This window comes from Herpailurus yagouaroundi, unplaced genomic scaffold (assembly GCF_014898765.1).
Source record: "Herpailurus yagouaroundi ecotype Mexico unplaced genomic scaffold, PumYag 160, whole genome shotgun sequence".
Taxonomy (NCBI): Eukaryota; Metazoa; Chordata; class Mammalia; order Carnivora; family Felidae; genus Herpailurus; species Herpailurus yagouaroundi.
This window is the reverse complement of record NW_024412401.1, coordinates 10,526,013-10,541,871: the sequence shown is the minus strand read 5'-3', so window position 1 is coordinate 10,541,871 and position 15,859 is coordinate 10,526,013.

The following is a 15,859-nucleotide window of genomic DNA, read 5'->3' as shown; positions in this document are numbered from 1 at the left end:
AACATACTAGATAAAATCACACATTTTATGTAATATTGTGTATAATTAATAGTTTATCAGTTTCATACTTTATTTTTTTATTAAAAAATTTTTTTAATGTTTATTTATTTTTGAGACAGAGAGAGACAGAGCATGAGCAGGGGAGGGGCAGAGAGAGAGGGAGACACAGAATCTGAAGCAGGCTCCAGGCACTGAGCTGTCAGCACAGAGCCTGACGCGGGGCTTGAACTCGCGAACTGTGAGATCATGACCTGAGCCGAAGTCGGACGCCTAACTGACGGAGCCACCCAGGTGCCCCTCAGTTTCATACTTTATGATTAACAAATAATTTTATTACACAACTAATTATAGCATAATCATATAACATAAAACAGTAAACATTACCTGTCTTGTCTATAATAATATTAGTATTATAGAAAATATTAGCACTCATCTTTGTGAAAAGGTTTATTTTAATAATGAATTCCATGTCTCTCATTGATAGTGACATTCTGATTTTGTGTTTCATCTTGTGCCAATTCTGGTATGCTGTACTTTTCAATAAATTTGTCATCTCATCTAAGCTATTACTTTTTTTTCCCATAAAATTTGCTAAAAATATTTTCTTAGTATCATTTTAAATCTGTAAGATCTGAAGTGATCATACATCTTTTATTATTGATACTGGTAATTTATATTCTTTTTGTTAATCAGTTTAGAAAGGAATTTATCAATTTTGTTGATCTTTCAAAGTACCTAATTTTCTTTCTTTCTTTTTTTTTTTTTTTTTGAGAGATTGTGTGAGCATGAGCATGGGAGGGGCCGTGGGGGAGAGAGAGAGAGAATCTTAAGCAGGCTCCTTACCCAATGTGGAGCCTACACAGGGCTCCATCTCATGACCACGAGATTATGACCTGAGCTGAAATCAAGAATCAGATGCTTAACCAACTGAGCCACTCAGGAGCCTCTCAAAGACCCTAATTTTCGATCTACTGTATTAGTCATTTCTATTGCTTATATTTTACAGTTTTTTATCCCTTCTATTTTTTTTCCATTTACTTTGCTCCTATTTTTTTTGCTTCCAAAGATAGAACCATAGGTAATTGATTTTATACCACACTTATTTTGAATTTAAAGATTTTAAATTTCTCTCTGGGCACTATTTGAGCTGCCTCTATGAAATTTTGATATATTTTCATTTATTTGGAAAGATTTTCTAATTTCTCTTATGATTTCTCCTTTGACTTTGAGGATTATTTAAAAATTAATTATTTAACTTCTGAATATTTTGGGTTATCTAGATATATTTTTGTTTTTAAGTTCTATTGCATTGTGATCAGAGAACATATTTTGTATGATTTATGTTTTAAAATTTATGTATATTTGTTTCAATTGCTTACACATTGTTTATCATGGTGAATATACTACATGTCCTTGAAAAGTATGTATGTCTGCAAATGTTAGGGGTAGTGTTCTATAGTTATAAATAAGATCAAGGTTGTTGATGGTGTATAATTTTTTCTCTATTCTACCAACTCCTGAAAGAAGGATCATTATTTTTGAAGCTCAGTTTTCCTTTATGTATTTGAAGTGTTGGGCTGGATAACACATAAGGACACTAATGATCCCACTGAATTGAAAGTTTTAGGATAGAACTTGAACTTGCATTATGTTTAAGGTCACTTTTTCCTCAATGACTATATACTCTTTCCTGGCAAGTTAGGCAATTCTACCGCTCTAGTGTCATTTGTCCTAGGGAAAAATAGTTTTTTTTTTTTTTTTTTAATTATGGGTATAAGCCTATTCTCCTCTTGTAAGTTTAGAACTGTTATTTATCTTAAGAAAAGACATATGACCCATAATGAAATAAACATCACATTTTTGAATGCAGTAATAGTGAATACTTGAACAGTGCTATGTAAATATGCTTTAAAAAGCAAATCGTTTGTTCAAAGAGCTTATATGAAAAAGACAGATAGTTGTGATAACAATATTAACTACTATGTCAGTAGTCAAGAACTGATAAACTGAAACTGAGTGGTAAGGTCATTTGACAATCTCACTTGATTGCCCTGTAATTCTTTTTTTTTTTTTTTTCCTTTTGTTAAGTATCATTCAGTTTTTTTGGATTTTTTTTTTTATAACTGCAGTTCTTTCTAATTCATACTCTTAGCAATTTTCTTCAGTAAATATATCATATTTTCACTTGATGTTCAGAGTTACTTTGAATATTTTAAGAACTTGATATCATAAACTCTTTCCTCATGACTTGCCAGTGAGGTCTCTCTTCTCTCAGATACTGGTGCAGTAAATCGGGATTGTACTTATGATCTCTGAGAATGCTCTGCTCCACTTATCATGTCTTATTCCAGAAAATACCACAGGCTGTTCTTTCATTGGTGCTGTTCATAATGTGAACCAGGAGAGGAAACTTAATTTAAGAGTAATGTAGACTTAAAAAGAATAAAAACAAAAAGTGGGAGCACCAGGGTGGCTCAGTCGGTTAAGCCTCCACCTCTTGGTTTTGGTTCAGGTCATGATCTCACGGTTTGTAAGTTCGAGCCCCACATCGGGGCTGTGTTATCAGCACAGAGCCTGCTTGAGATTCTCTCTCTCTCTCTCTCTCTCTCTCTCTCTCTCTCTCTCAAAATAAATAAACTTAAAAAAAAAAAAGAGTAGTGTATTTTTTAGTTTGAGTAGTACCCATGCTGTTTAGCAGGGATGAAGGGTAGTACTAAAGTAACAAGATGATCACTTTCTGGGATCTGGAAATAGAGAATGTGGGGTAGATAGGCCAATTGGAGGTAAAAGAAATAAAAAACATGAAGATCATGAGTCATGACATAAAAACAGAGAGTTGCTTGTCCCCACGGTTGCCTTGATTCTTGATTATTCATTCATTATACAAATATTTACAAGGACTCTCTTATGTCCCATGGAATATTCTAGATGCTGGAAATGTGGCAATAAAAGTGAAACCTTTCTAGTTTCAATTCTATTCCAAGAAATGTGTATACACATATACGCATGTGTATATTGACTTCTCTATTACTGAGATTGGATTTTCGTTACTAAAATTTAAAACAGCCTAACAAATGTACTGGAAAATGATGATCTTAAAGTAACATTTTGTAGTAGTACATTTATAAGGTAATTCTCTCTTTTGTCACCAAGGAGAAAAATGAAGAGACTTTGGGGGAAAAAAATACTCTATTTTGTGTAGTTGTTGGCTTTGTCAACAGTTTTGTATACTATAAACCAAGGTTCATATCTGCATTGAATTGTTTCATGTAGTGGTTACATGGGGGATAAAGTCAAGAAACAAAGCTTCTAAAATTAGTCAACTGAAAATCCAGAGGTAGGGAAAGAAATAAAGAAGTCTGATTTGTTAAAGCTTACGAACATGCATACTTCTTCCAACTAAAATTTAAATCTGTTTTACGTATAATCACTTTTTTATAATTATGCTCAAGTTATGGTTTTCCTTATCAAACTTTCAACTAATGGAATTGTGATTGCTTTGACTCCAGATCTAGGGTGACATTAATTGATCATCTTATGGTTTAATCCTGGGTTCTTATTGAACAACAAATAATAGCACTTTATAGTGTTAGGTATCTAAGTGTTTTAAATAAATTAGTGCATTTAATCCTTTTCATAACACTGCGTGGTAGGCACTCTTATCACCCCCACTTTACAGATAAGCCAACTGAAGGTAGAAGTTTTATAATTTGCCAAGTTATACTACAAGTCAGTGTCAGAGCTGGAATTCAAACCCAGGACATCTTGCTGTGGACTCCACACTGTCAGCTACTTTGCTAAATGCTCTTGTTCCCTTCCAGTTTCCTGATACTGATATCTCAAAGCTGATCTCTGTTTTGGGGCCTGCCCTATACCAACTGGTTAGAGGGTTCTCAAGCTCATATTGTACCTCTGACCACTTTGATCACAAAGGAGTGTTTGTGCATATTCAAGAAAGTGTGATAATTTAAGCAAACGTCATGGTTCTAATCATATTCAACCCCAGTTAGATTAGAAGCAATATGCTTTAATTATTTTTTCTTTCTTTAAGACAAGATTTTACTGACAAAAACAAAACAGTTAATTTTATAAAAATGTAAGAAAGTTCAACAAGCTAAAAATTCCCTTTTTTTCCAGCTGTTGAGTGGAATGACATTTCTACATCTCCAATTTCTTTTTCATTTTAAACAGTTTTATTGAGATAGAATTGATATTTGATACACAGCATATGTTTAAAATGTGTAATTTGGGTGCTCCTGGGTGGCTCAGTTGGTTGAGCATCAGACTTTGGCTCAGGTCGTGATCTCACAGTTCATGGGTTCGAGCCCCGCACTGGGCTTTGTGCTGATGGTGAGGAGCCAGCTTCGGGTTCTCTCTCCCCCTCTCTCAGCCCCTCCTGGCTCATGCTCTCTCTTTCTCTCAAATTTAAATAAACCTTAAAAAATATTTACTTTTATCAAATGGACTCATACAGTATGATTTGTCTGAGTCTTTTATTCAACAAAATTACTTTGAGATCTATTCATGTTTCTGGGTATATGAATAATTTATTCCTTTGTATTGCTGAGTTGTGTGCCATTGTATGGACATACTGATGTGCTCATGTGTTTACCACATGTTTATGCGTCCATCAGTTATCTCCTCATCTCTTGATAGACACCCAGATTGTTCCCAACTTTTTGGTGACTACAAAATAAATTGCTAGGAACATTAATGAAAAGTCTTTGTATGGATATATACTTCAGTTTTGCATTAGTATCTTGGAATGGAATGACTGGATCACTTGGTAGGTATGTGTTTAAGTTTTTAAGAAACTGCCAAGCTACTTTCCAAAGTGGTTACATTTTACATTCCCACCAGCAGTGAATTAAGGATCTAGCTCCTGCACGTGTTCATTAACATTTGAGATGGTCAGTGTTTTGTTTTTTTTTTCTTTTTAAGCTTATTTATTTATGTTGAGAGAGACAGAGAGAATGTGAGCAGGGGAGTGGCAGAGGAAGGGGAGAGAGGAAATCCCAAGCAGGTTCTGTGTGAGGTCAGTGTGTAGAGCCCCATGTGAGGCTTGAACTTACAAAACCATGACATCATGACCTGAGCCAAAATCAAGAGTCAGTCACTTAACCGACTGAGCCACTCATGTGCCCCGATACAGTCAGTGTTTTTTAGTTTTCTAATAGATGTGCAGTGGTACCTCCTTATGGCTCTGTGCCCAATTTAAAAGTAAATAAGAGACCTCATCTTCTAAATGACTAATAAATTTCCATAGAATTCAGGATATAAAAAAGCACATCAAGCGAAATTATAAAAGATACATTCAGGGTATTTATACATTTAAAAAATCTTTCCCTTTTTGGGGAGCCAGTTATAGGGGGAGAATCAGAATGTTTATTTTTTAATTTTAGAGAGGGGGTGGGGCCCAGGGAAGAGAGAGAGAGAGAGAGAGAGAGAGAGAGAATTTCAAGCAAGCTCCACAATAAGCATGGAGCCCAAGGTAGGGATCCATCCCACAATCCTGGGATCATGACCTAAACTGAAATCAAGAGTCTGACACTTAACCGACTGAGCCACTCAGGCGCCCTGGAATGTTTATTTTTTAAAAGTAATTTCTGAAGGTTAAATGGATGACATTACTTAGAATACAAGTATTATACAAATCAACTAATTTTACTTTACTATGTTCCCTGTGAACATCAAAGCAACCAAACCAAAACGAAAACTGTCCATAAAAAAAGGGACAGAGTTAGAATGAAAATGCAAGTTTCTCAACTTCTAGTGTTGTGCTACTTCTCATATATGGCATATTGTACAAATTGTTTGGGATGTCATTTGCAGTTAAGAAATTTTGAGTGTAAAATGTCTAAAGAGTGATAAAAATCGCTTATGCATATCCACACAACATGCAGCAGAGAAGACACAACATTCAATTTAGTTGACACCTGAATTTGTATGATTGGAGTAAAATTTCTTTATCTGTTAGATAAAGCAAGGCTGTGAGAGGGCACTTTAGGAAGAATTTTGGAAAATAGGATAGCAAATTGTATAGCAAGAAAAGGTGGAAGGAAAACAAAGTAAGAATGAGCAGTAGTCACAAAAATGATGGGGAAGACCTGTGTAGAGTACCTTGCAGAAGGAAAAGCAATTAATGACATATGGTCAGAGATGTAGCCTTAAATCCTCAGAGATACAGACATGGAAGCCGCAGAGATCATTCCAGATACATAAATGGAACAAAATGTAAACATAAATCATAAGAAGAAGCCCAAAGTAGAAGAATCTACCGCTCACTAGGTGTCCAAATATAGGAGGGAGATGGTATTGAACCTGAGAAAAAGAGGAAATGTAAAACTTTTGGTGCCAAAGGATAAAGAGTATATGAAGAGTAGTTCAAAGGAAATCTTTGAAGAACTAAACAAAATAATTTAAAAAGTTGCAAGTTTCTAAATTGAAATTATAGAGCATTGATAAGAGGAAACCTGTAGGAAAATTGACCATGAATTGTTTGCATCTGTGGCTTGTAATAATGGTAAATAAAGGGAAAATACACAGGGATGGATTATGTTTAATTTATAAAATATAAATCATGAAATGTTATATATTGATATGTTATTGACGTTGGTATTGAAATGTTTTATAATGTCAAAAGACATTATAAACATGACTTGGGGAGGGGATATGGTGGTTTTTATAACATCCTACCCCCAGGGTGGCTGCACCAAATGAGCTAGTACCAATAGATGATGATTCATTGATGTTATTGATAATAATAGGCCAAATTTTATGAAAACAAAACAAAGTAATAGAACTATAAGGCCTAATACATCAAAAGACCAAATGTAGACATACAGGACAGTGGGAGAAGGTTAGTAGCAGTCTACATGAAAAGGACATTAGTGAGTGGACTTTAAAGGAGACATTGACACATATCATAGGATGGATTACATTTATAATCAATTCCATTTGTGATCCAAACTCAAATTAAGAGGAAGCAGGAAAATTCGAAAAAGTATTGACCACCCATATACCTGATTTTCAGGCTTTCTCTTTATATGGCGATGTATTTCCAATAATGGTTTGATTAAGATTCAGGTTGGGTCATGCTTTCTTAATAACTGCTGGAGTGACGTGGTTGTCTAATATCAGTCCAAATATTGCCTAAAAACTTCGCATGTATCATAAGAGGATTCAATATCAGCCACTACCTTGGCTATATTGGCATACCTATTAGTTCAGTGCCTCGGATTGTCGGGAATGTTGAGGAACGGTGACAGCATGTTCAGCTTTGAGGCATTGTAGTTCTGTCGGTGCAGAGGGGAGGGGAGTGTGCCAGGGAGCCGCTGATTGGTGCTGGTCCATCTCTATCACAAAGCACAGATTCTCCATTCCCTTTTGACTTTGCCTCTCATCCTTGTAATTAAGACTCCTTTGATTTTGTTTGGCAACTCACCATCTGCAGAAAAGGAGGACAAGCCCAGAAAACTGGCGTTCTCACAATTTCACAGGGTCCTTGATTAAACTCCGTTTAATTCTGAGAATCTTAATCAAGGTAATTATCTGACTGAGGGTGTCTGCGTCTGCACTTGCTTCTCTTGTGGGTTCCTCCAACAGCTGGAAGGTGTTTTGGATGTGGCGGCTCTCCACAATGGGCCCACTGTGGCGAAGAAGTGTGTGCGGATCGGCAGCTCTATTTAGCATAGTCCAGAGTGTATGGCTATATTGATTTGTTTTTAAAACCTTCCAAATGTGTACAAAGCAGGCTGCTTATTTTGTGCCAAAAGACTAGATTAGCTAATTTGCGATAACGCTGAATTCAACCCTTTAATATATCTCTCTATAATTCTCATAATTTTCACACCAAAGTGCAGTAATTACTTACCGAGCACACTGACTACCTTCCCCAAATACAACAGGAAGTTCAATCCAGAGAAAGGCCAGAGGGCACACTCAAATTATCCATCAGTCATTTTAGGCCATTTCAGGCTTACCAAATGCTTAACATGTTAACCTTGATAACTAGCCAACTTGCAAAAAAAAAAAAAATAATTTGTAATATTAGAAATATTGCTGTCTGGGAAATTTAAAGTTCTGTTAGTCAAAATAGTTTTGAGAACCAGTGTTAGGTACAACTTCTGAGCTTAGCATTTTGTTGTGCTGGAATGTTTTGTCCAAGAAGGTTCATCTGAGGTTGGGGGTACATAGATTTTCTTAAAAATAATCCCGACTTTTCCCTTTGATTTATACCTCATGGGTGAATCGATCCACCAGAGCTATTATATATCTTCTTTTTCCATTTCTTTCCGTCAAGGCCTTCAGTTCGTGGGTGGAGGAAGGATGAGAGCCCTCTAGTCATGGCATTTCAGAATAGGAAGGCCTTGGACAGCCTCCAACCTAGCATTTCTCACTTTCTGTTTTTGTTGTTGTTGTTGTTGTATTTTTTTTGTTTTTTTAACGTGTGAATCTCTCCCTTAATAATATAAAATCTTGCAAACAGTTGTATAAATTTCCCATTAATTTCAAGTTTTTGGTACAGGTAATGTAGGTCACAATCCAAATATTTCATATCAGTACATTATTTAATACTGTTAATTAAATTAATTAAATTAATTAAGTTAATTTAATACACTATCCAACATCTTCACAACAGATGAAATTGTGTTGTTCCTTCCCTTTGTTAATTCACATTAAATAAATATTCATCAAAAAGGGTTTTTCAGGATAAATGTGAAAGGTTGTATTTTATATTTCTGTGTTTAGACTAAACATATTTTAAAAATTTTATTTATTTTTTTAATTTTTCTAAATGTTTATTTTTGAGAGAGAGAGAGAGACAGTGCAAATTGGGGAAGGGCAGAGAGAGGGAGACACAGAATCTGCAGCAGACTCCAGGCTCTGAGCTGTAAGCACAGAGCCCAATGCAGGGCTTGAACTCATGAACCAAGAGATTATGACCTGAGTCCAAGTCGAAAGCTTGACTGACTGAGCCACTCAGACACCCCTAGACTAAACATGTTTTTATCAAAATGGATTAAAGCTGCTTTCATGTCTTTATGTTTGGAATTCAACCACTTTTTAAAAATATAACTTTCAATGGCACCTGGGTGGCTCCGTTGGTTAAGTGTCAACTCTTGATTTTGGCTTAAGTCATGATCTCATGGTTTGTGGGTTCAAGACCCATGTCGGGCTTCTCATTGACAGTGCATAGCCTGCTTGGAATTCTCTCTGTCTCTGTGCCCCTCCTGTTCATGCTCTAAATCTCAAAAATAAATAAATAAACTTATATGTGTGTGTATATATATATATATATATATATATATATATATATATAAAACTTTCAAATGTAATCTTAGATAATGAAATAATAGAGACCATGTGGACCTTTTTTGCAAACATTTCTCCTCTAATAACATACTGCCAATGTCAGTCATTTTGATCGAGTTTCTGATTTTATTTTTAAAACAATTTTTTTTAATGTTTATTTATTATTGAGAGACAGAGAGACACAGAGCGTGTGCAGGGGAAGGGCAGAGAGAGAGGAAGACACAGAATCCGAGGCAGGCTCCAGGCTCCAAGCTGTCAGCACAGAGCCCAACGCGGGGCTCGAACTCACGGAATGTGAGATCGTGACCTGAGCCGAAGTCAGACGCTTAACCGACTGAGCCACCCAGGTGCCCCTCTGATTTTATTTTTAATGTATATATTTCTATTAAATGAAAACTCCGGAAGAATAGAAATGTTGCTATGTATTTTAAACATTTGAAACATTGAAGTCATCTTGACGGACCATATAGGAATTTGCAAAGATGAGTTCAATTTATGAATACTGCTAAAATGAACTTTCAGTAGTAGATTATATCTCTTACTTTTTTCTCTAACTGGTTGCTTTCCCGTATCAGTTCTTCATGCTACCGTCTTTAAAACAGTTGTTCGTGTTTGGTATAAAAATATATGACTAAAACCAAAAATTTCAAAGTTATGTAATATACTTTAAAAATAAAGTAGAAAGAGGGGCGCCTGGGTGGCGCAGTCGGTTGGGCGTCCGACTTCAGCCAGGTCACGATCTCACATTCCGTGAGTTCGAGCCCCGCGTCGGGTTCTGGGCTGATGGCTCAGAGCCTGGAGCCTGTTTCCGATTCTGTGTCTCCCTCTCTCGCTGCCCCTCCCCTGTTCGTGCTCTGTCTCTCTCTGTCCCAAAAATAAATAAAAAACGTTGAAGAAAAAAATTTAAAAAAAGAGATTATTTAACAACAACAACAACAACAACAACAACAACAACAACAACAACAAAGTAGAAAGATAGGAGACATCCATGATATGAGTTACTTCCGTGAGCAGGAAGATCAGAAAGTGGTTTGAGAGTGAGGGGAACTCTTGATGAAAATATTTTATCTCAAATATTTAAAAAAAAACTTAAAGCAGATATTACAAAATCTTAGCTGTTGTCAACTATCCGTGATCTGTACATATCTCAACAAACAAACAAACAAACACAAAAAACCCTCTTTTTTTCTGATTGGATTTGCTTTGAAAATCTACTTGATAGCTTTCTGTCATTCCTGACTGGAAGAAAATGGTTTGTGTTACTTCCGGTTTCTGTGCTTCAGTGTATCACTCTGCTTTGTAGCATACTGTAAAGATAAATGAGGTCATATTGGGAAAGTGCCTAACACAGTGCCCAGCCCAAGTACCAAATCAAATATTAGTTCCTTTTCCTCCTCCTGTTCTTATCTCCATCCTTCACTATTCTGTTTACAAAAGTTTCTAAATCACTATGGCTTTTTATCCTCTAATTCCTTCAGATGGTTTTTGAGCTCCCTATCTACTATCCCAAGGTCCATTCCAGGTGGATGCTAATTATCTTCCCCAGCACCTTGACCATCTTTTCTCTGTGAGCAACCCAAAAGTAGCTGGAAATTTCACTTTTCCAAACACAGGGGGTGAAACAGAATACCTTCCAGCCCAGTGTGTTCTTTTGTCCAATAATAATAATACTAATAAAAACCCTACAATTCAGTTGATTTTTATGTGTCCCAAACCAACACTTCTTCAAGTGTCCAGCCATTTAACTTTTTTTTTTTCCTTCTGTGTGATAAAGAATATTGGCAACACTTGGGAACTGAAACAGGAAAATATAAGAATGCTAATGGAGTGAGGGAGCTTTAATCGGCAAGTCAGTGTCACGTCATGATGATTTTTCTTTTTACTATTAAAAGGCAGGTATAATGTAACTGCTTAAAAATAAACCTGTACGCTCTATTCTGTATACATTTTTTTTACAATTATATTAACAATATACAAAAAAAAACCTATTCACATTACAGATTACTGTACACATTACAAAAACCTATTCACATTACACATTACACATTACAGAAAGAAATACTCTCAGCTTTCAGTGGTGGTCTCAGGATATTTTTCCTTCTCATATTTGTGAATTTTTGAATTTTCTACAATTGAGCATGTGTTACTTTTTTTTTTTTTTTTAGATTTCAAGTGAAAATACTTTATTCCAGAAAACCCCTATCCTTTCGATCATCTCATTCAGGAATATAGTTTTATTCCTTTTATACCACATAGTGGCACCTGGTAGCAGTATATTAGAAAGGCACAAGATGTACTGATTTATGGCTACTCTTTCTTAGGATACTTTTATTTTCTAATACTAGAATGAAGTAAATACAGAGAAACTTTTACTGAATACCGCCACCTGTAATAATAATGTTTAGTGTGTTTGATTTTAATGGTCTATACCACCCTGTGTCCAAACACCCCCAAAGAGAATTGTTCATTCCAAGAACTATACTAATTATGACTTCATAATATATTGAAAGGATCATTGAGTCCTCTAAATCCTAAGTTTATCTAATTCTTTTATTGTTGACTTCATAAAACTTTTACTAGAACAATAATCGGTTTACCTTCGTTCCTTAGTTCTCTGTCATTTTTTTTTCAGTATATGAAATTTATTGTCAAATTGGTTTCCATACAACACCCAGTGCTCATCCCAAAAGGTGCCCTCCTCAATACCCATCACCCACCCTCCCCTCCCTCCCACCCCCCATCAACCCTCAGTTTGTTCTCAGTTTTTAAGAGTCTCATAGAGCATGTGTTACTTTTATATAAGAAAAATTATGCGAATATTGGGAATAAAAAATGGCCGGTATCTTAGACGACTTACATTTAAGCACATTTGTGTGCACAATCATTTGAGGTGTCACTCGTGAAAAATAGTGGGGAGACTTAGCATGTTGAGTAGAGATGAACTTGGGTGCTACTATCAGCAGTTTTTGCTAGAGACTCCACGGATCTCTGAGGCGTGTAGTGACAATTCTTAGAAAAAGCAATCAAGGTTATTTCAGCAAGCAGCTGTCTCACAAACACCTCCAGGATGCCTTTGAAGGTTGAAGGATGTTGATCAAAGCAAAGCGTCTTGTGAGGCTTCAGAGATATTTCAGCAGGACGTTAAAACAAAACGAGGGAACTGACATCAGCTTCACTCCCCATGTTGTTGTGGTTTGTCCTATGGGCACCAAGCCTCTGATATTATGCATGCACGAAGATTTAGATGACAATGCATTGCAGTTGCCATAGCAAAAAACAGCATAATGTCTATTAGTGTATGCTCCATGGTCCACAAATAACTGAGGAAAGAAAGCACCGCATTTGCTAGGATTAACTTCTCTTTCATGGGACAAAATGGAATTTACAATCACCTCAATGGCTGGCTTTGAAACTTTGCCTTTCCCCAAGGAAGAGCTAAGGACAGGTCATACAGTAGCACTACAGAATTGAATTCTGTATCAGCTGTGCACACAGGGACAAACCGGAGACCCCAGATTGTCCATCTCTGTCTTGGCCTCCTGAAGAAAAATGATCACTCTGTGTTAACTGGTAGAACTCAGCAAGGCAGAAAGACATTGATTTTCAAAGGCAAAGTCTTAAAACTCTAGTGAATAGATTTGCAAGGGCAAAAACCATTTTCTTATCCACATTCTATCAGAAATACTTAAAAGTATTAAGAAATTCCATAAATGGCAACAAATACAGGTACACATCACTTCCTAAGTTCTATCAAAGTCACAGCATTCTGAAACACCCAAGCACATGAAATAAATTTGAAGAAAGAACAGTCAGAAATTTCCGTGAATTATTTCAAGACCCCCTATAATAAAAGAATTAGTTTAAAAATCCTAATTTTTGTTACTCTCACCATGTAATTGTTTCTCTGTACAAAATGATCAACTCAAAGTCCTCCCTGAAAGAGAAACATACTGGTCATCCTATTATGGGCACTGTTAGCATGCTTACATGATATAGGGGAAGGAGAAACCACACCCACAGCTTCCTGCTTTCTCTGTCTCTTTCTCTCTCTCTGTCTCTTTCTCTCTCTCTCTCTCTCTCTCTCTCTCTCTCTCTCTCTCTCACACACACACACACACACACACACACACACACACACACACACACTGGAACATTTATGTATATCAGGGAGCTCTCTGATGTTTCTGGCTCTTCCTTTTTCCCCCTTTTATCCTTCAACCTAGGAGAATAGAATCAGAAGGCAGAAAGAGCTCGATTTCAGTTCTTTTTCATCTAATCCTCAAGAAAAATCAGACATTGTCTCAACCACCGAGAAGGTAACCTAAATTCTGAAACTGAGGGAAGTACCAGAGTATAATTGTGACTTGTTACACCTTATAACCTACTATTATGTCAGATTGTCCATGTGATTTAGTGAAATTCAATCTATGTTAACTGGATAGAGGAAAGAAGATACACAAAGTAGAAGAAATTCACAAAATCTGGGTTGTTTTCATTAATAGCGTACACACTGACGTGAGAAACTAGGTTAAAGTTTGAACTGCCTTTAGTGTTTATATCTGGTAACTGCTATACAGTGTTATACTTTTATTTTGATTGTGAAACCTGAGGTACTCGATTTGGCCTCAACCCATATTTCCAAGCATCATACCCAATGCTTTATGCTTTTCCTGTAGTACACTGTATTGGTTATCCCAAATCTGTCCTTGCACTTTGCCTCTGACCCTTTGCTATTACTTTAGTGTTCGCTCACCTGGAATACCATGATCATTGCATCTTTGCCCAAAGGACCTAGAACGGTTTCTTACGCCCTCAATGAAAAGTATGAAATGTGACATTATTTCAATCTGTTTTGCTATTGGAACTTGATCAGGCCATTACTATAGCACTTAATGCATACTGATTTTTCTTAGGTTGAATTCTATACATCTTAAATTGTAAATTTCTTGAGGGACAGGACCATATATTACTGTATTACTAGACCTATTAAGAGAATGTGTCTATTAAGAGAATAGTCCCTGGAATCACATAGACTAGAGATGATACCTAGTCTTTGCAACCTAGAGGCTGTTTGGGTAAAATTCTTAACTTCTCTGAGCCTCAGTTTCCTAATTTGTACCTCAGGGCTATATCTCATATCGTTGTGGTGAGAGTTGATCACGATGGTGGATTTAAAGTTTTCCGCACAGTGTGTGGCACATAGCACACAATAAATACTGTTATTGCTGTTTCACCCCTGAAGTAACTAGCATAGGGTTAAACTCATGTTGAATCTTCAATAAAAATCTATTAATTACTTCATGCATGAATAAATGAAAATGCCTTCTTTTAAAAGTAAGTGGAGTTGCTTAATCTATTTTTTTTTTAATTTGTGAGAACTAAGAGGAAGTAAATGAAAAAGTTAGTTCTATGTGTAACAAATAAGGTCTGCTGAAACATCTACAAACCAATTGGGGAACACTGCAATTGGTGACCCATATGAATTTTCTCCTGGAGGCAGCTCCTTGGAAGAATAAGGACATGCAAAGATATGCAAAGAGTATCATCCAGCTGCGACAAGCTTATTAGCTCTCTCATTGACTCTACAGAGAGAAACTCACCTGCTACAGCTCTGTCTGGGAATCCTCGGGGGCGCAGATGGCCTCAGCTGCACAGTCACAGCCAATGTACACAGTTAACCAGGTCATCAGCCTGGGAATGGCCCTCATTCAACCTGCCTGTCCTTGTTTGGGCTGTGGCAGCGCATATATGACAAAGGAAAATCTTGGCATTATATATGCCCTATGGAAATACATCTTTACAATAAATCAAGAACATCCTAAAAATTGAAGGTGAATTAGAAATGAAATTGTCCATCCAAAGTATATAGACTTGTCCACAGAGAAAGGAAAATTTTTGAAATATTCTTATTACTCTTAACTTTAAAAGTATTTGTGTAATTTCCTATTATGACTATGATGAGGGAGCATCGGGACAAGCTGAGGGCAAAGAATAGGCTAACAGCACCCTGCCCCCAGGTGGAATATGTGTGTTATTACTTGGACATTCCTGGCTACCCAAGAACAAAGGAAAGGGGTTTAAGTGCTTGCCACGGTGATGTGGGAAACTAAGGCAAATGAAAAATTAAATTCTCTTACCACCTATAGCCCATTGACATGTCTTTGAAATTGACAGAGTCAACTCCCTCTAGGAGCTCAGTTGTCTCAGTGATGACACTTTGCTAGGGGTAAAAGAGAATCTTAGCTTAACATTATCCCAACTTCGTGCATCCTGTAAGTCTGCTTCCTTGATCTCAACTGCCCCAAGATATATGCTGGCAATCATACTGCAAGCTTATGGCCCCCCGATATGCATCTGAAGGGTCTCATGACAGGTTTTACTAAACAGTAATAAATGGCCTTTCACTAGTAACAGCTAGCCCTTGAAGGTCCTGGAAGCTTTGCTTCCAAAATTCCTCAGAGACTTACTCTATCCCTAACCCACTCCCAACCTGAGGGTATATAACGAATCACCTGTCATAACCCCAGTGCAGTTTTTCCTGCCT